Raw genomic sequence first — 21,891 nt, 5'->3', positions numbered from 1 at the left:
CAGATGAATTTCAAATGTTTGGCCTTCATTAATCATATGGGGTTCTTGAACAGTGGCTCAGCAACTTCATGTAAGTAAAATGGTGCCCAATGGGATGGAGATGATGGGATGAGGATAAAAAGGGGATGTGGAAAGAAAAAGAATTAACCAAAAAAACCACATTATTTTATTCAGAAACAGCATTCACTTGTACCTCTGTGAATATGTACAAATATTTGTATGTGGCATAACAAGAAGGAAATATAGGCAGACCCTTAGTTTCTAACTGGTTGGGTTCTTTCTTACATTCCTTCCGGTATTCCTCCCTTAAATATCTCCACATCAACCATGAAAAGTACCATGTAGGATGTGGAAATATAATAATGATCAAGACAGAACAGGGGTAAGACTTTAATTGAATAATCACATGGAGCTAGGCACCAAGAGTATGCCATTAAGGATTTTATCTCCAGACTCAGGATAATAGAAAATCATTAAAGAGCTTTAAGCACAAAATTGACCCATATGTACACTTTAAAAAAATTCTGGAAGAGGGCTCACAAGTTAGGTTTTGGAGGACTTGATGTTAAAAAGGCATTGAAGGGAGAGGGCAAGATGGCGGCATAGAGAGGAGTGGGATTTAGTTAGTCCCCTGGAGCAACTAATAAAAACCAGGAACAACTAGCAAACAATTTGGAATAACTGCTGGGGGACAACTGTGACTGTCCACACACTGTATACCTACCTAGATTGGGAGGAATGAGTGAGATCACAGCATAAAATCTGTAAGTAAAAACTATGGAACCGCACCGGGAACCTCCTCCCACCATGGCAGGCTGAGCTGCAAAACCTCACTGTGGTAGAAAGCAGCACTCTCTGAGCAAGCGAATATAGCTCAGCCCAGCTCCAACTGGGGTTTAATTAACAAATGTGGACTGCTCAATACAAGCTACAAACCCATAACAAGCAGACAGAGACTTTTAACGACTGACCTAAAAGAACCAGAAAACTCGTCTGTCGACGAGTGAAACTGGGTGCCATGTACTGGCTCTGAAAGGGGACTTTCTGTCCCTTTTTCTCTCTCTCAACCTGAGGGGCTCAGTGGAGAGAGCCTCAGTCATTTTCAGTTCCCAGCACTCCAACCAAGACAGGGGTGAAGATAACAGAGTCAGAGAGACAAAGGAGCTATTCAAATGCAGATTACTCCCTAGGGGGTGTATCTTTCCTAAGGGGAAGGACTTGGGGCTCAGCTCTATTACTGGTCTTCCCTTCAGAACCAGACCCCAGAGCCAGGGGGGAAAAAGCCAAAAGAGAAACTAAAGGGGCCACATCTTCTTACACCAGACAGGAGTGACAGTCTGACAGGCGCCAAATGTTGGGCAGGTTAGGAAAAGCACAGCAACTAGAGACCTCACAGGAAACTCTGTCAATCTCTAAGACACATTTGCAGGGAGGCTTAAAACTGAATATAACCCCATTCTGAGATCTGAACCCATTCTGGTCTGGAAAAATCTGATTGGGGTAGCCAAGGAAACCAGACGCCTGGACAAAAGAAAACTACAATATTCATTAGGAAAAAGGAAGATATGGCCCAAAGGAACAAACTTACACCTCAACCAAAATACATTTGAAATACTGTTTCACTTTAAAGAAACAATCTATTTTCAAAGAAATATGCCACATCAAATAAAAAACCAAATCAAAGAGTTCAGGGAAGATATGGCAAAAGAGATGAAGGCTATAAAGAAAACACTGGGCGAACATAAGGTAGAAATTGAAAGTTCAAAAAAAACAACTGGCAGAATCTATAGACATGAAAGGCACAACAAAAGAGAGGAAAAACAATGGAGACATACAACACCAGATTTCAAGAGGCAGAAGAAAACACTCAGGAACTGGAGAACAAGACACCTGAAATCCTACAGAAAAGAGCAAATAGGGAAAAGAATGGAAAAATATGAGCAATGTCTCAGGGAACTGAATGACAACATGACGCACACGAATATATATGTCATGGGTATCCCAGAAGGAGAAGGGAAAAGAGGCAGAAGCAATTACAGAGGAAATAATCAATGAAAATTTCTCATCTCTTATAAAGACATAAAATTACAGATCCAAGAAGCGAAGCGTACCCCAAACAGAAAAATTCTGAACAGACCTACGTCAAGACACTTAATAATCAGATTATCAAACTCAAAGACAAGGAGAGAATCCTGAAAGCAGCAAGAGAAAAGCGATCCATCACATACAAAGGAAGCTTGATAAGACTAGGTGCAGATTTCTCAGTAGAAACCATGGAGGCAAGAAGGAAGTAGGGTGATACATTTAAGATAATGAAAGAGAAAAACTGCCAACCAAGAATTCTATATCTGGCAAAACTGTCCTTCAAATATGAGGGAGAGCTTAAAATAATCTGACAAACAAACAATGACAGAGTTTACAAATAAGGTACCTGTTCTACAGGAAATACTAAAGGGAGCACTACAGACAGACAGAAAAAGACAGGAATGAGAGGTTTGGAGCACAATTTTGGGTGATGGTATCACAGCAATGTAAGTACACTGAACAAAGATGACTTTGAGTATGGTTGAAAGAGGAAGGTTAGAAGCATGTGGGATTCCAGAGAGAAAGAGGAAAGATAAAGACTGGGGCTGTATAACTTAGTGAAACCTAGAGTGCTCAATAATTGTGATAAAATGTACAAATATGTTTTTACATGAGGTAGAATAAATGAATGTCAACCTTGCAAGGTGTTAAAAATGGGGTGGTATTGGGGAAAAAAATACTATCAATGCAAACTAGAGACTATGGTTAACAGAAACATTGTATTATGCTTCCTTTAATGTAACAAAGGCAATGTACCAAAGCTAAATGCCTCTAAGAGGGGGACATAAGGGAGGGGTATGGGAATCTTGGCATTGGTGATGTTGTCTGACTCTTTTATTCTACTTTAGTTTAATTCTATCTTTCCTTTTGTTGCTTTTTAGCTGTCGTGTTTTTGTTTTTGTTGTTCTTTTTCTTCTGTCTCTCTACCTTCTTAGACTCTTCCTCCTTCTTTGTGGAAGAAATGGAGATGTCCTTATATAAAATAGTGGTGATGGTGGTGAATACATAAATATGTGACTATACAGGGAACCATCAATTGTTTACCTAGGACGGAAAGAACAAAACCGTCTTAACAAAAAACCACAGGTTGATGAAGAAACCTTGAGGGCACTATATTGAGTGAAATAAGTCAGACATAAGGACTAATACTGCATGGTCTCACTGAAATGAACTAATTATAATATGTAAACTCATAGAACAAGGCTAAAGAATGGGGAGCAGTTGCTTATTATGAGCAGAATGTTCAACTAGGCTGAACTTAAGTGTTTAGAAATGGACAGTTGTTGTGAGAATAACTAACAGTGCTGAATGGTATGTGAATGAGGTGGAAAGAGGAAGTTTAGAGTCACATATGTCACCAGAAGGAAAGTTGGAGGTTAAAAGATGGGAATGTATAAAACAGTGAATCTTGTGGACAATGTCCATGATCAACTGTACAAATATTAGAAATCTCTTTCATGAACTAGAACAAATGTATGACACTATAACTAGAAGTCAACAATGCAGGGGGGTGGTTAGGGGTATGGGAGAATTTGAGTTTTCTTTCTTTATTTCTTTTCTGGAGCAATGAAAATGTTCTAAAAATTGAAAAAAAAAATTGTGGCGATGGATGCACAGCTCTTTGATGGTACCGTGAGCAACTGATTATGCAATTTGGATCTTTGGATAACTGTAAGGTATGTGAACAATCTCAATAAAATTAAATTTTTTAAGAAAAGGCATTGAAACATTCTAAATGAGATAATGAATAGGTAGTAAGATATTACAAGTCTGGAGCTGAAAGAGATTCTCAGCTTTAAATATCTAATCTAATGCTCCCAACAATGCTATGAGACAGGCATTACTTGCCCTAATCTACAGATAAGAAAACAGCCTAAGTAAACCCAGTAATGACCAAGAAGATCCAATAGTGGAGTTGGGATTCTAAGACAACTCTCCTGGCCTCCAAGGCTCAAGTCTGTTCATTCCTATGGAATTTATCACTTGCTACCTTATATAGATTAGTTTTTGAACTATAATTCCCCTAATACACTCTTGGACTAATAGACCCTATTAACTCCCTGAAGTCAAGATCCACATATGATTTAACCTTTTTACTCTATAGTACCCAGTACAAGGCTTTGCATTTTGCAAGATGCTCAGTAAACATTTGTTGACTAAATGATCAGTGTTCATTTATTTTTTTCTTCAAGTTCTTTTTAAAACTTCTAATTTTGAAATAATTTCAATCTTTCAGGACAGTTGCAAAAATAATACAAAGCCCATACCAAGTACTCCAATATACCCCACCCCAGATACCCAGATCCACCAACTTGAACAAAAATTTTGCCACCTTTCTCATATCCCTCCCCCTGCCCCCTCTATTTGCTCAACATTTGAGAGCAGGTTGCACATGAGGCTCCTTGAACACATAATAATATATCCTCTCTGTAATCATCTTAAGTGCAATTATCAAGTTCAAGAAATTTAACACTGATATAAAGCTTTCACTCTGTACTCCAATTTTTAGTTATATCCCAATAACGTCCTTTTGAACCTTTTCTTCTCCATTTTAAGATACCATCCAGTATCAAATAGTGCCTTTAATTATCTTTTTAGTTTCTCCTTTCTACAATTGTGGAAACATACACAACAAAAATCTTCCCATCCCAACCCCTCCAAAGCATGCTATTCAGTGGGAGCAAGAAACCCTCATGCATGTACTAGCAGCATGTATGTCTAGCCCAATCTCTCTGGTAGCGGCCTGAGGGACTTACTTTCCAAGAACTTGCCTTGGATGTAGAAGGTGGTCCACAGAGCTCTTCTACAAAAGGTGATGGGAGAGCAGTCAAGTTGTGCTGCCTGGGGCAAGGGATTGTTGGCTGTAGGGCATACAAGGGATTGCTGCCCAGGACCATGAGGAAACTGTTTCCTAGGGAAGAGAGGATATTTGTATCTGTGTAAATGGGGTGAATGCTAGGGTCAAACACATGCCCAAGACAAGACACGTGTGTAGAAAGGATCAGGGCGGTGCCTATGCTTTGGCCTGGAGCTATTCCCCAAACTCACTGTATGGATGAACTCTGAAAGGGAATACTCACACAAGTCAATCAGTAAAGACTGGGAAGAGTGTTGTATTTTTTTTTCCTTCTTCTCCCCCCACCTTTTTTTTTGTTGTTGTTAGATCCTGGCACTCAAGGAAAGCTCTGTCATGAGACTAGCTGGATACACACTTAAGGAACAGACGTGGCACTGCTTAAATTCTAGTGACAACACAAATATCAAAATGTTCAGCTTTCAACAAAAGATTACAAAACATAAAAAAAAACCAGGAAGCTGTGGCCCAAGCAAAGAAGAAGACTAAAGCAGTAGAAACCATCAATGAGGAGGATCAGACCTCGGATATTACAAAGGCTTTGAAATAATAAGGTCCTGAATATGGTCAAAGAGCTAAAAGAAAACATGGACAAAGAACTAAAAGAGAGGTCATATATATCATGCTCTTTAAACACATGATACTTCCATGTACATTTCCTAAGAATAAGTATATTCACTTAAGTAACCATCGTAAGCACAATTACCAATTTCAAGAACTTAAACTGACATAAAGCTTAGTTCATATTCCAATTCTTCAAATGTCCCAATAATGTCCTTTTGACTCTTCTCCTCCATTAGACCTAGTCCAATACCATGTATTGCATTTATCTGTCATTGTCTCTAGTTGCTATTTTTTCTTAATTGTGGAAACACATAAACATCATAAAATTTCCTATCTCAACCTATCTCAAGTATACCATTCAGAAGGATTAATCACACTCACAATTTTGTGCTACCCTCATCACCATATATTTCCAGAACTTTTCCATCACCCCAAACAGAAACCTTATATCCATAATGCAATCTCTCCCCATTCCTCCTTTCCTCTCCATAATCTGCACTCTACTTTGTCTCTATGAGTTTGCACATTCTAGTGATTTTGATGAAGCTCTCTTTGTTTGTTTGTTTAGCTATTGTGGAAAAAATATCAAAACCTATTTAGAGGACATTTGTTTTCCAACAGTGGGTGGACTGCGGAATGACCCTCTTTTATTTTTTTTTAACTTTTAAACTTTATTTATAGAAAACTTCAAACAAACAACAAAAACACATTTCAAACAAAACAAAGGATTAAGAAAAACAGATAACCTAAAATAACTACTTTGCTTCCAACATGTTCCTACCATACCCCAAGAAAATGAACAAACCATAATCAACGGTATAAGAAAAACCAAATAACCTAAAATAACTACATTGAAGCTAATTTTTGAAAAGCAGTAGACTTTTTTTACTTAATCAAAAAATTTAAAAAATTCAATCAAAACAAAGAAAAACAAATTACCTAAAATAACTTTATTGCTTCTAACATGTCCCTACCATACCACAAGAAAATTAATAAGCCCTAAAAAAGCAAACGAATAAGAAAAACAAATAAACTAAAAAAACTACATTGCTTCCAACATGTTCCTACCATACCACCCAAAAATCTGCAAACCACGATCATTTCTGAGCATTCCTATAATATTGAGATTACCCTCAATAGCTCATCTGTTCCTATTAGATTATCATTCCCCCATCACTAGTTGCTGCCTATCTCTAGGTCCCCTACATTTGACAATACAAAATATTTATTTAACATTTTTCAGAGTTCACATTAGTGGTAACATACAATATCTCTGTCTTTGTGTCTGGCTCATTTCACTCAGTATTATGTCTTCAAGATTCATCCATGTTGTCATATGTTTCACGACCCTGTTCCTTCTTACTGCTGCGTAGTATTCCATCATGTGCATATACCACATTTTATTTTTCTACTCATCTGTTGAAGGATGTTTGAATTGTTCCCATTTCTTGGCAATTGTGAATAATGCTGCTATGAACATTGGTGTGCAAATATCTGTTCATGTCACTGCTTTCAGATCTCTGGGTATACACTGAGAAGTGAAATTACTGGATCTAAGGGAACTCGATATCCAGTTTTCTAAGGAACTGCCAGACTGTCCTCCAGAGTGGCTGTACCATTATACAGTCCCACCAGCAATGAATAAGAGTTCCAATTTCTCAACATCCTCTCTGGCATTTGTAGTTTCCTGTCTGTTTAATGGCAGCCATTCTAATCGGTATAAAACGATACCACATTGTGGTCTTAATTTGCATCTCCCTAATAGCTAATGAAGATGAACATTTTTTCATGTGTTTTTTAGCCATTTGTATCTCCTCTTCAATGAAATGTCTTTTCATATCTTTTGCCCATTTTATAATTGGGCTGTTTGTACCACTGTCATTGAGTTGCAGGATTTCTTTATATAAGCAAGATATCAGTCTTTTGTCAGATACATGGTTTCCAAATACTTCTTCCCAATGAGTTGGCTGCCTCTTCATCTTTTTGACAAATTCCTTTGAGGTACAGAAGCTTTTAATTTTGAGGAGTTCCCATTTATCTATTTTTTATTTCATTGCTTGTGCTTTGGATGCAACGTTTAAGAAGCGACCTCCTAATACATTGTGGTCTTGAAGATGATTCCCCATATTATCTTCTAGAAATTTTATGGTAATGTCTCATATTGAGGTCTTTAACCAAATTGAGTTAATTTTTGTGTAGGGTGTGAGGTAGGGGTCCTCTTTCATTCTTTTCAATATGGATATCCAGCTCTCCCAGCCCCATTTGTTGAAAAGACTCTTATGTCACAGTTCAATGGTTTTGGGGGCCTTATCAAAGATCGGTAGACCATAAATCTGGGGGTCTATCTCCAAATTCTCAATTCGATTCCACTGATCAATATGTCTATCTTTGTGCCAATACCATGCTGTGGCTTTATAGTAAGATTCAAAGTCAGGAAGTGTTTAAGTCCTCCAGCTTCGTTTTTCTCTTTTAGAAGGTTTTTTAGCAATTCGAGGCATCTTCCCCTTCCAAATGGATTTGCTAACTAGCTTTTCCAACTCTGCAAAGTAGGTTGTTGGAATTTTGATTGGGATTGCATTGAATCTGTAGGTGAGTTTGGGTGGAATTGACATCTTAATGACATTTAGCCTCCTATCCATGAATGCGGGACATCTTCCCATCTTTTTAGGTCTCCTATTTCTTTTAGTAAAGTTATGTAATTTTCTACGTATAAGTCTTTTACATCCTTGGTTAAGTTTATTCCTAGGTACTTGTTTTTTTTTAGTTGCTATTGAGAATGGAATCTTTTTCTTGAGTGTCTCTTCAGTTAGGTCATTGTTAGTGTATATGAACATTACTGACTTACGCGCATTAATCCTGTATCCTGCTACTCTGCTGAATTGTTTATTAGCTCAAGTAGCTGTGTCATCAATTTCTCAGGGTTTTCCAAATATAAGATCATATCATCTGTAAATAATGACAGTTTTACTTCCTTTCCAATTTGGATGCCTTTTATTTCTTTGTCTTGCTGGATTGCCTGCCTAGCACTTCTAGCACAATGTTAAATAACAGTGGTGACAGTGGGCATCCTTGTCTCGTTTCTGAGAGGCTTTCAGTCTCTTGCCATTGAGTACTATGCTGGCTGTGGGTTTTTCATATATGCCCTTTATCATATTGAGGAAGTTTCCTTCAATTACTACCTTTTGAAGAGTTTTTATCAAAAAAAGATGCTGGATTTTGCAGAATGCTTTTTCAGCATCTACTGAGATAATCATTTGATTCTTTCCTTTTGATTTGTTAATGGGTTATATTAATTGATTACTTTTCTTATGTTGAACCATTTTGCATGCCTGGAATGAACCCCACTTGGTCATGGTGCATGCTTTTTTTAATATGTCTCTGGATTCGATTTGCAAGTATTTTGTTGAGAATTTCTGCCTCTATATTCATGAAGAAAACTGGCCTCTAGTTTTCCTTTCTTGTAGCATCTCTATCTGGTTTAGGTATTACAGTGATGTTAACTTCACAAAATGAGTTAGGTAGTGTTACATTTTTCTCAACTTTTTGAAAGAGTTTTAAGTAAGACTGGTATCAGTTCTTTTTGGAAAGGTTTGGTAGAATGCCCCTGTGAAACCATCTGGCCCTGGGCATTTATTTATGGGAAGTTTTTTGATGACTGATTGGATCTCTTTGCTTGTGATCAGTTTGTTGAGGTCTTCTACTTCTTCTCTGGACAGTCTAAGTTATTCATGTGTTTCCAAGAAATTGTTCATTTCCTCTATATTATCTTGTTTGTTAGCACACAGTTTTTCATAGTCTCCTCTTGTGATTTTTTTAAATTTCTTTGGGATCCACAGTAATGTCCCTTCTCTCATTTATTATTTTGTTTATTTAGGTCTTCTCTCTTTTTGATTTTGTCAGTCTAGTTAAGGTATTGTCAATCTTGTTGATCTCAAAGAACCAACTTTTGGTTTTAGTTATTCTCTCGTTTTTTTTTTTTTTGTTCTGTCATTTATTTCTGCTTTCATCCTTATTTCTTTTCTTCAGCTTGGTTTAGGATTAGTTTGCTGTTCATTTTCTAGCTTCTTCAGTTGTTCCATTAGTTCTTTGGTTTTAGCTCTTTCTTCCTTTTTAATGAATTCATTTAGAGCTATAAATTTCTCCCTCAATACTGCCTTTGCTGCATCCCATAGTTTTGATATGTTGTGCTCTTGTTTTCATTCATTTCTAGATATTTAGCAATTTCTCTTGCTATTTCTTCTTTACCCCACTGATTGTTTAGGGCTGTTTTGTTTAACCTCCAGATATTTGTGAATTTTCTAAATCTTTGATGGTATTGACTTCTAGTTGTATTCCATTGTTTTCAGAGAATGTGCTTTGAATAATTTCAATCTCTTAAAATTTATTTAGGCTTGTTTTGTGGCCCAACATATGATCTATTCTGGAGAATGTTCCATGGGCACTAGAGAAGAATGTATATCCTGGTGATTTGGGATGTAAAGCTCTATATATGTCTGTTAAATCAAATTCCTTTATCACATTGTTTAGTTTTTTCATTTCCTTATTGGTCCTCTATCTGGTTGATTTGTCTATAGGAGACAGTGATGCACTGAAGTCTCCCACAATTATTGTGAAGACATCTATTGCTTCCTTCAATTTTGCCAATGTTTGTCTCATGTACTTTGGGGCACCATGATTGGGTGCACAGACATTTTTGATTATTATTTCTTCTTGTTGAATTGTCCCTTTTATTAGTAAATAGTGTCCTTCTTTGTCTCTTCTGACATCCTTGCATTTAAAGCCTATTTTATCTGAGATTAATGTTGCTACTCCTGCTTTCTTTTGGCTGTATCTTGCATGGAATATTTTTTTTCCATCCTTTTACTTTCAATTTCTTTGTGTCTCTGCATCTAAGACAAGTCTCTTGTAAGCAACATATTAATGGTTCATATTTTTAAATCCATTCTGCCAATCTATATCTTTTAATTGGGGAGTTTAATTCATTCACATTCAATGTTATTACTGTGAAAGCAGTTCTTGAATCAGCCGTCATATCCTTTGGTTTTTATTTGTCAGATATATTTTTCCCCCCTCTCTCTTTATATACTTTAATGTATCCTTAACAAAACTCTTAGTTCTGTGCCCTTTTCCAGACCTCTCTCTCCTTTCTTTTTTTCTCAGCTGGTAAGGTTCCCTTTAGTATTTCTTCTGGGCAGTTCTCTTGTTAACAAATTCTCTTGGCATTTGTTTGTGAAGATTTAAGCTCTCCCTCAAATTTGAAGGAGAGCTTTGCTGAACAAAGAATTCTTGGTTGGCAATTTTTCTCTTTCAGAATTTTGAATAAGTCATACCACTGCCTTCTCGCCTCCATGGTGGCCGCTGAGCAGTCACTACTTAAGTCTTATGTTGTTTCCCTTGTATGTGGTGAACTGCTTCTCTCTTGCTGCTTTCAGAACTTACTCCTAATACCATTTGTTGAAGAAGTGTTCCTTTATTTTTAAACAATGAAATGAAAATGAAGCTTCCTAAAAAAGGTGGGGTGCCCCTAGGCAATTATGCTCCTGTGGTATACAACCAGGAAAACTGGAAAACGAAGTCAAGGGTTCTTGGGCAATTGTTCCTTTTGCCATAACACAGCTACAATTAAGATTTGTCATTCTTTTTCAATAATTTAAATTAAGAGAATATTAGAGAAATTTTATGATAGTAATTTTTACAATAGCTCATTTGGAAGTTGGGAAAATGCTTGTGTCCTGGTTATCCTGAAAACCAAATCTACCCACTGTTCATAATAAAAGCATATCTTATGAAAATCTGACTTACAGGAAAAATATTGCCTATCCTAATAATTTCCATTTTAAATTATTGTGCCAGTTTGAATGTATGATGTCCCCCAAACGCCATTATCTTTGATGTAATCTTGTGTGGGCAGACCTATCAGTGTTAATTAGATTGTAATTCTTTGAGTGTTTCCATGGAATGTGCCCAACCCAACTGTGGGTGATAACTCTGATGAGATATTCCCATGGAGGTGTGGCCCCACCCATTCAGGGTGGGCCTTGATCAGTGGAGCCATATAAATGGGCTGACAAACAGAAGGAACTCAGTGCAGCTGCAGCTGAGAGTGACATCTTGAAGAGGAGCTACAGCCAAGAGGGACACTTTGAAGAACGCACTGGAACTGAGAGGAGCGTCAGCTTACAGACACATTTTGGAGATGGCCTTTGAAAGCCGACTTTTGCTCCAGAGAAGCTAAGAGAGGACAAACGCCCCAAGAGCAACTGAGAGTGACATTTTGGAGAGAACCTGAAGCCTAGAGAGGAACGTCCTGGGAGAAAGCCATTTTGAAACCAGAACTCTGGAGCAGACACCAGCCATGTGCCTTCCCAGCTAACAGAGGTTTTCCAGACACTACTGGCCATCCTCCAGTGAAGGTACCTGATTGTTGATGCGTTACCTTGGACACTTTATGGCCTTAAGACTGTAACTGTGTAACCAAATAAACCCCCCTTTTATAAAAGCCAATCTATTTCTGGTGTTTTGCGTTGCGGCAGCATTAGCAAACACTCTGCATCTGGTTTTCAGAAACTTCCAGTCTGCGGGCACAGGAAACAAGATTTTCTTTCAGGGCACACATAAAAACCTTTACATCTGTCATACGGCGTTTAAGTTTTGAATTTGAAGCCTTTAGCTCATCCCTTTCTCTTACAACTTTATCCAAAGTATCTAAGAGCAGCCAGCCAACATCATCATATCTCTTAATAGTGCAAAACTCTGTGAAGATGTCGAAAACAGTCACCCAGAGCTTTGCTTCGTACTAGAGCATGATTAGGAGAATCAAACGGTACTATTTTGCGTATCTCCTTTGCCAACTCATGCCATGGACTGTCAGTGCCCTCTTGATTACTGGAAATAGAGTCATTAGTGCCTTTGAATCTAATCAGAGTAGAAAACAAATTGTAAAAGCCCATTTCAACATTCTGTTTCCCAAGAACCACTCCCAGTACCAAGTTGTATTAGTTAGGGTTCTCTAGGGAAACAGAATCAATGAGAGGTGTCTCTGACTATCAGATTTGTAAAAGTGACTCAAACAACTGTGGGTATGCACGAGTCCAAATTCTGTAGAGCAGTCAGCAAACTGTCAACTCCAAGGAAGATGTCCAATGAACTCCTCAGGAAACGAACCGGCACCTTCGACGAACTCCTCAGGAAACACTTCACTGGGCAGCCGAAGAAGAGTGAAGGTCCTCTAACTGTCTCCCTTATAAGTCTTCAACTGATTAATTGGATCAAATCCAGCCAACTGCATTCTCTCATTGTGGAAGGCACGCCCTTTGGTGAGTCATCAGTCACAGCTGCAGTCAATTGACTGATGATTTAATAAACCAGCCTGTTGGTTTATTAACCAGCCACAAACGTCATCACAGCAATTGTTAGGCCAGTGTTTGCTTGACTAGACAGCTGGGTACTATCACCTGGCCAAGTTGACACATGAACCTAACCATCACAATTACCTTAGTCCTTACTGATCATATTTAATTACATAAAAGAAGGTGGCTTCAGTGGCTAATAATTTCAGACCACTACTTCTGTCTAAAAGCACTCAGACTGACCTTGAATGCATGGCTAAGACCTGTTTGTTCAGTGTCTATTAATCAGCTATGAAAAAGTATCTTGTCAACAAATTTTTCCCTACTAAAGTCAGACCACACCTATGATGAGAAATTACATGGCTCTGCATGACCTATTCTTCAGTAAAGATACAAGATGAAAAGAAACTCCATTTACCCACAAGGCATAATTATGTATTGCCAAAAATCTTTAGTTTATTGACATAAACCACAGAAGACTTAATTTCAATAAAAATTCCTCTTGCCCTTCAGCCCCTCCCTGTAATCACTTCTACTCTGTTCAATTCCTACTTTTCAGTTTGGCAACTAAAGAGAAAATTAGAGGCTTAACCAATGGTCCAATAAACAGAAAACCATGCAAGTGTAATAGTCATTTATGCTGATGTATCTTTACAGATTAATTTCTTAGTATCATAACTGGAAAAGATTTTATGGAACTTTAAATTTGAAAAGTCAATTCAATTTTTAAACTGTAATACACTTTTTTTTTGTATTCTTACCAGCTTTATTGAAATTTTAATTTCTACTCAAAGGTGGCATTTTTTTTTGTTTTATTGAGATATATTCACATACCATAGAATCATCCATGGTGTACAGTCAACTGTTCACAGTACCATCACATAGTTGTACATTCATCACCCCAATCTATTTTTTTTTTAATTTCTCTTGGCAGTTGGAGTGTGTGTATTTTTTTTAAATTTAGTTTTATTGAAATATATTCACATACCATACAATCATCCATGGTGTACACTCAACTGTTCACAATACCATCTTATAGTTGTGCATTCATCACCCCAATCTATTTTTGAACGTTTTCCTTATACCAGGAAGAATCAGAATAATAATAAAAAATAAAAATAAAAAAGAACACCCAAAGCATCCCCCCATCCCACCCTATTTTTCATTTAGTTTTTGTCCCCATTTTTCTACTCATCCATCCATACACTGGATAAAGGGAGTGAGATCTACATGGTTTTCACAATCACACTGTTACCCTTTGTAATCTACATTGTTACACAATCGTCTTCAAGAGTCAAGGCTACTGGGTTGGAGTTTGGTAGTTTCAGGTATTTACTTCTAGCTATTACAATATATTAAAACCTAAAAAGTGTTATCTGTGTAGTGTGTAAGAATGCCCACCAGAGTGACCTCTCGACTCCATTTGAAATCTCTCAGCCACTGAAGCTTTATTTTGTTTCATTTAGCATCCCCGTTTCGGTCAAGAGGATGTTCTCAATCCCACGATGGCGGGTCCAGATTCATCCTCGGAGTCATAAGGAGATTTACATCCCTGGGAGTCAGGTCCCACGTAGAAGGGAGGGCAGTGAGATCACCTGCCAAGATGGCTTAGTTAGAGAGAGAGGGCCACATCTGAGCAACAAAGAGGTACTCAAGGAGAGACTCTCAGGCACAATTATAAGCAGGTTTAGCCTCTCCTTTGCAGTAACAAGCTTCATAGGGGCAAGCCCCAAGACAGAGGGCTCAGCATGTCAAGCTGTCAGTCCCCAATGTTTGTGAGAACATCAGCAACAATCCAGGCGAGGAAGTCCAACACCTCCGCATCCTCCCCCAGCTCCTCCGGGGTGCCCCGAATATATATTTTTATTCTCCCCCCAAATTACTTTGGGATGTGTTGCTATTTCATTCTAACCTATACAGACCTACCATATCTCACTTCTTATTCAAAGTTCCATGTAATTGTGGTGTTTAAACTGTAATACACTTTTATCAGTTCTTTTAACTTTAATATTAGGATCTCCATCTTAAAAAAGCAAAAAAAAAATCCTTTCCTGCCCCTAGAGCAACCACAGTGAATGAACAAGATATGTTATGATCATTCAGATAGGAAAAAGATTTCTATAGTAAAGAAAGAGACATGCTTAGATTGCACTGATTGTCTAACTTAGAGGAAAAGCAGCTGTTTGAAGAAAAAACACTCCTTACGCACTGCTACAGAGAATGAACTTTTCCTGTGAGGCTGCACAAACTAGTAAGAAATAAGATATGTGGAACAAAATCAGGGGGAGCCTAACCATGTATACTTTCTCTTTTTGTAGAAGCAAAGATAAAAGTTTGATCATATGAACCTGTCCTTTTGGCCAAATGAACACAAAAAAGCATTCGTAGCAAACAGTATCTGAATTATCTGTTTCAGTCTCTGAAGTTACTCTTAATTTCCAATTCTCTCCTCTTTTCAAGGCAAAAGTTGAATGTATATTCAGTAAGCATTTATTGAACACTTAATATGTACCACGGAAATGTGTGCCTGATTGTCAGGAAGGGGTTCTTTCTCTAGGTCTCTGCCCTCAGACAAAGAAAACAGACAATTACAATCTCAAGTGATCAGTTCTTGAAAGATATGTCAGGGTGTTACAGAGGCACTGAAGGGAATTAAAACCACCCATCATTCACAAATATTCATGAAGTACCTATGATGTCTGGGGAAAAGCTACCAAGGAGAAAATAACATTTAAGCTTAGTTTTGAAGGATGCATAGTTGTTATCCAGATGAATAACACTAAAATAAGACGCTGGAAAGAACAATACTTTAAGCAAGTTAAGAATTTTAAAGGTCTATAATTTTTTTACCCTAAAATGACAAAAAGCTAGCACACCTGTTATCCCCTATAGGAAGCAATCAGATCAACTCTTTTGTATCTAATTTGGAGAGTATTAGTCCACTGTACTCTTAGCATTATTGTATGTAACTGCAAGAAATATAATTAAATCCAAAACCACTGCAATTCAGATCTCTTTCTCTGCCTCTCTCCATTCCCCCCAAAAATAAAAAATCAGAAAGCAAAATACCTAGATAGGACAAGCAGCTAGGGGGTGTAGACAGTTCCTGAACATGTAGTTGGAGGTTCTTAATGCTCAAAGGAAGAATTTTTGCAAGCAATTTTCCTGTTTTCAGTTATGTTGGGCTAAATTATTGGATCAACCCTCCCACTGAGGGAAACTAAAGAGAATGATTAAACATGCAAACACATACATTCTTAAGTCAGCAGATAAGGAATTATAGCCAAAAGTGAAGAGAAAATGAGAATCCAGAGAATCGAGCTAGCAAAGAAGCCTTAAGGGCCTTTGAGAGTTAGAACCTTAATCTTACAGAAATCAAAACCCAGGGCCCCTCAGCAGGTGCAGAGTCTAATAGGAGACTCTATCCCCAACAAGCTGGAACTCCAAAGGACTACACCATCAGGCTGATGGTAACTGGGAGAACAGTTAGGGAGGAATTACAGCCCTATTGGAGGGAATAAAGACAAACCTGTCTTACAGTGGTCCCTGGATGAATAATGTCCATAGATACCTGGCATAACTCATCTCCCTGTGGAGAAATGGACCTTTGCTGTGAGCCTCAAATGATTCCTACAAATAATTTTGCAAGTACAATGTCCAGCTTGTAATCAAGGATAACTAGGCTTTCAAGGAAAAGATTCCAAGAGCAAGAACTGGCAGAAAAAAGATCCACAGAGACTTCTGATCTTACCAGATTAAAACTATGAAACAGCTATGCCAACTTTGCTTACAGAAATAAAAGATAAGCTTATGGATGTCTACAGGGAATGTGACACTTTTTTAAAAAAAAGAGCAGACTTTGAAAGAAAAAAAAAAGGACAACAGAACTTTGAAATAAAATATTAAATAACTGAAATGGACCAATTTAACAGCACATTTGACAAAGCTGAAGAGAAAACTAGTGAATCAGAAAAGTGGCTAGAAATTACCCACAACACAACAGGAAAGACAAAATTATGGAAAAGAGAAGGGAATACCATGAAAAGGTTTCTTGCTTTACTTTTAATCAATACTAGAAGGAGAATGGGTCAAAGGCAATATTTGACAAGGTAACAGCCGAGGAATTCCTAGAACCAGACATATCAAACATACCACAGAAGCCAGTGAATTCCAAACAAGATAAATAGCAAGAAATACATAATCAGACACAAAATAGTAATACAGCAGAAGAATCAAAGATAAAGAAATACGAAAAACAAAGACAAATTACATTCAAAGATGCAGTACTACAACAGATTATTTCCCCAAAGCAACCATGAAGCCAAGACAGTTAAATACCTTCTATGTGCTGAAAGAAATTAATAACTACCAAATTAAAAATTCTATAGACATCAAAACTCTCTGAAGACAAAAAGATAAAATAAAATCATCTCTTCAGATAAAAATTGAGAGACCTTGTGACCAACAAACCTGCACTACAGTATATACTGAAAGAAAATGGATAACAAAAGGGATAAATTTATGGAAAACTCCAAACAAATACTGATGACATAGAACAGAGTTTTAAAAAAGAAGAATTAAAATGCATAGCAATAGCATATTATATTGTTCCTTTTGCTATATGAAGAGAGAATAAAGTTATTGATTAATATTCGACTTTGATAAGTTATGGCCACAAGTCATAATATCTACAATGGAATCTACGAAAAGAATAGAAACACCATGTATTTCCAAACAAGAAAGGGCGGGGGGGAGGGGTGTGGAATAATAAAAAGAATCCAAAAGAATGGTAAAAAAGGAGAGGAAAAACAAAACAGAACTGAAGAACATAAGAAACATAAAGAAAAAGTTAAAATGAAATGACAGTAATTATATTAAATATAAATGAATAAATTATTGAGTTAAAAGACAAAGACTTACACCGATAAAAAAACAGTGAGGTATTAAAACAAATTTCAACAAATTGAAAAAGAATAATAAAGTTGGAAAAATCATACTACTTGATTTTGAGACTTATTACAAAGTTATAGTTACCACAACAGTGTGGTATTAGCAAAGGGATAAAAATATAGATCAGTGGAATGATTATGGAATGAAGAGTCCAGAAAAAGATCCACACAAGTATGGCCAACTGATTTTTGGCAAAGGTGGAAAAACAGTTCAATGAAGAACAGATAATCTTTTCTGTAAATGGTTCTGGAACACTTGGGACATTCACGTCAAATCATGAACTTTTACCTAAACCTCACATCTCTACAAAAAATAATTCATAAAGGATGGTAGATCTAATTGTAAAATGTAAAACTATAAAACTTTTATAAGAAACTCTTTGTGATCTGGGTTTAGGAAAAGAATTCTTAGACATGTTACCAAAAGTATGGTCCATATAAGAGAAAAAAAAAAGGATAAATTGGACTTCATCAACTAAAACACTTTTGCTCTGAAAGAAGACACTGTTAAGAGAGGAAAAAATAAGCCACAGACAGGCAGAAAGCATTTGCAAATCATGTATCTGATAAAGGACTTGCATCCATAATATATAGAGTTCAACAATAAGAAAACCACCAATTAAAAAATGGTCAAAAGAACTGAACAGACACTTCACAAAAGAAGATATATGAATAAGCATACGACAAGATGTACATTATCATTAATCATTAGGGAAACGCAAATTAAAATCACAATGAAATACCACTACAGAACTATTAAAAAGGGTAAAATTTAAAAAACAAAAAAAAAGACAATACAAAACGTTAGTAAGGAAGCTGAGTAACAGAAACTCGTGGCTAGAGGGAATACAAAATGGTACAGACATTTTGGAAAACAGTCTGGCAGTTTCGTATAAAGTTAAGCACATACTAACCACATAACTCAGGAATCCACTCCTAGATATTTACCAAAGTGAATTTAAAACTTACATTCACATAAAACCTTTAACCAAATGTTACAGCAGCTTTATTCATAATTGCCAAAAAATGGAAACAACCAAGATGAATAAACAATTCTACAATCACATAATGTAATACACTTCAGCAATAAAAAGGAACAAACTGTTCATTTGTGCAGCAATATGGATGAATCTTAAATGCATTTTGTTAAGTGAAGAAGCCTGACCCAAAAGGCTACCTATTGTATGTCTCCATTTATATGACATTTTGGAAAAAGCAAAACCACAGAAGAGAATACATGAGTGCCCCAGAGCGATGAAACTTATCTGTATAGTACAGTAATGGATATATTATTGTATGCATTATCAAAACCCATGGAACTGTATACTACAAAGAGTAGACTTTACTAGATTCAAATTCTTAGCTTTGTTCACTGAAACGGCCTAGAAGCAGTGTACTGGTTTGCATATACTATGTCCCCCAGAAAAAGCCAATGTTCTTTGACGCAATCTTGTGGGGACAGACATATTAATAGGGATTAAGTTGGAACGTTTGGATTAGGTTGTTTCCATGGAAATGCACCCCATCCAACTGTGATAACTCTGACTGGATAGTTTCCATGGAGGTATGGCCCCACCCATTCAGCATGGGCCTTGATGAGTTTACTAGGGCACTATATACGCTCAGACAGAAGGAGCAAGCTTGCTACAGCCAAGATGGACACTTTGAAGAAAGCACAGGAGCTGAGAAAGGAACTGTAGTTTACAGAGACATTTTGGAGACTGCCTTTGAAAACAGACTCTTGCTCCAGAGAAGCTAAGAGGACAAATGCCCCAAGAGCAACTGAGAGTGACATTTTAGAGAGAAGCTAAAGTCTAGAGAGGAAAGTCCTGGGAGAAAGCCATTTTGAAACCAGAATTTCGGAGCAGACACGAGCCACATGCCTTCCCAGCTAACAGAGGCTTTCTGGATACCATTGGCCATCCTCCAGTGAAGGTATCCACTTGTTGATGTGTTACCTTGGACACTTTATGGCCTTAAGAGTAACTGTGTAACCAAATAAACCCCCTTTTATAAAAGCCAATCCATTTCTGGTGTTTTGCATTCCAAAAGCATTTGCAAACTAGAAAAAGCCTCAACACCCAGTAGCAATGAGCATACCTAGTGTCCACATCCCAGTTTCTAAATATCACTCTTCAATAAAAGGAACAAGGGCTCCTTAGAGAAATGTCTGATTCTAGGACAAGGGAGGAAAAATGTAAGATACTCTGGCACATCTTATAGTCAAAGGGACATGAGAGCCCAACTAAAGGAGCCAAAGCTGCAACAATATGAACAACAAAATAAATACTGGATTGTAACCCCCCAAAATAAAATAAATATCCAAGAGTATACCACACAAATAAATGACAGAATAAATTTTAAAATAGGGAAAGGGCAAATCTTCCATACAGAAGAATTCCAACTAATACATGTAGGAAGAAATAAAGAAATAGAAAATCATATTTAGACTGCAACAGTAACTGCTGCAGCAAGATCCACTGATAGATGCTACATTAGTAGGTAAAACAATTAGGAGAAATAGGATATTTGTATAGCCTCAAAGTATTTCCTCCAGAGTATTTATTTATTGCTGTGGAGATTTTAACATGTCCACAAATTCTTTGATATGCCTCCTTGAGGAGATAGAGGTTAATTTTCCTCCTCTTGAGGGTGGGCTGGACTTAAGAACTCCATTCTAATTAAGGATGGAAAGGGAGAAACAGTACCTCTACAGTGGAGAAACCTGGCAGACATTAACTAAATATCACCAGTGATAAGTCATGTTGATACCATGTACCTCTGATACGATGGGATGAGAACGGCACTTCATCTCTGCAGTATTCTCATAAATCTGTAAATGCAATCTAATGACAAGGAAGCAAAAGACAAACCTAATTGAAGGACATTCTATAAAATATCTCACCAGACTTCTTCAAAGTGTCAAGGTCATGAAAATCAAGGAAAGACTGAGAAACTGTCACAAACTGGAGAGACTAAGAAGACATGATGATTCAATGTAATGTGGTATTCTGGACTAGATCCTGGAATAGAAAAAAGGACACTTGTAGGAAAACTGGTACAATCCAAATAATACCTATAGTTTATCACATGACTCAGCAATTCCACTGATACATATTTACCCTAGAGAAATGAAAACTTACATTCTTAACTGGTACAGAATTTTGTTGGGGTTGGTGGAAAAGTTGTGGTAATGGATGACAGTGATGCTGGTTGCACCAACATTGGGCATGTAATTAACAACACTGAATTATACATCTGAAAATGGTTAAAGGGGGAAATTTTAGGTTGTGTATATATTACTAAAATAAAAACTAAAAAAAGAAAATGAAAAGAAAACATTTGTAACAGGAGCTCTATTCACATCACCAAAAAAAAAAGGAAAACAAAAGGTCCTTCAACAAGTGAAGGGATAATTTAAATTAAGTTGGTTTCACATCAAATGTAACTGACAAGATTTAGGATGTTTAAATTTTAGCCCCATGGTAACCATAAAGAAAATATATGAAACCTGTATCAAAAAGAAATGAGAAAGGACTCAAAAAGATACAATACAACGAAATCAAATAAATATGAAAATAGGCATTAATGGGAGAAGTGAGGGTCAAAAATTGTGATAAGACTTAAGGAAACAAAACAGCAAAATGGCAGAAGAAAGTACTGCATTATTGGTAGTTATTTTAAGTGTAAATGGATTAAAGTCTCCAGTCGACAGGCAAAGACTAGCAGAATGGATTAAAAAAAAAAACTATGTGCTGCTTAACAAGAAACACCTTAAATTCAAAGAGACAGGAGGGTGAAAGTGAGAGGATGGAAAAAAAGTTACCATGCAAACAGTAGCCAAAAGACAGCTTGAGCAGCTGAACTAATATCAAAATAAAATAGACTTTAAGTTAAAAACTCTTAGAAGGGACAAAGAAGGTCACTATATACTGATCAAGGGTCAATTCAACAAGACTATATAACATTTATAAGAATATATACACCTAATGGTAGAACTCCCAAAAACATGAAGTATATACTGACAAATTTGAAGGGAGAAACAGATGGCTGTACGTTAATAGGAGACTTCAATACACCACTTTCAACA

The 21,891-nt window shown here is 36.9% G+C and overlaps 1 protein-coding gene across 3 annotated transcripts in view; it reads right to left on the bottom strand.

Moving 5' to 3' along the window:
• CSNK2A1 (casein kinase 2 alpha 1) overlaps positions 1 to 21,891 on the bottom strand; it is an 86,896-nt gene that overhangs the window by 39,305 nt on the left and 25,700 nt on the right. The window contains exon 1 of one of the 3 annotated variants that reach the window (XM_037811386.1): positions 4,842 to 4,861. The exons of the other annotated variants lie outside the window; for them this stretch is intronic. The gene's annotated coding sequence lies outside the window, so the exon portion shown is untranslated. Of the gene's footprint in view, positions 1 to 4,841; positions 4,862 to 21,891 lie in introns of those variants that run through there. 3 annotated transcript variants of the gene reach the window in all.

The sequence above is a fragment of the Choloepus didactylus genome, chromosome 19, assembly GCF_015220235.1.
Source record: "Choloepus didactylus isolate mChoDid1 chromosome 19, mChoDid1.pri, whole genome shotgun sequence".
Lineage (NCBI taxonomy): Eukaryota > Metazoa > Chordata > Mammalia > Pilosa > Megalonychidae > Choloepus > Choloepus didactylus.
Note: the sequence above shows the minus strand (reverse complement) of the source record. Positions and strands in the feature narration are given on the sequence as shown.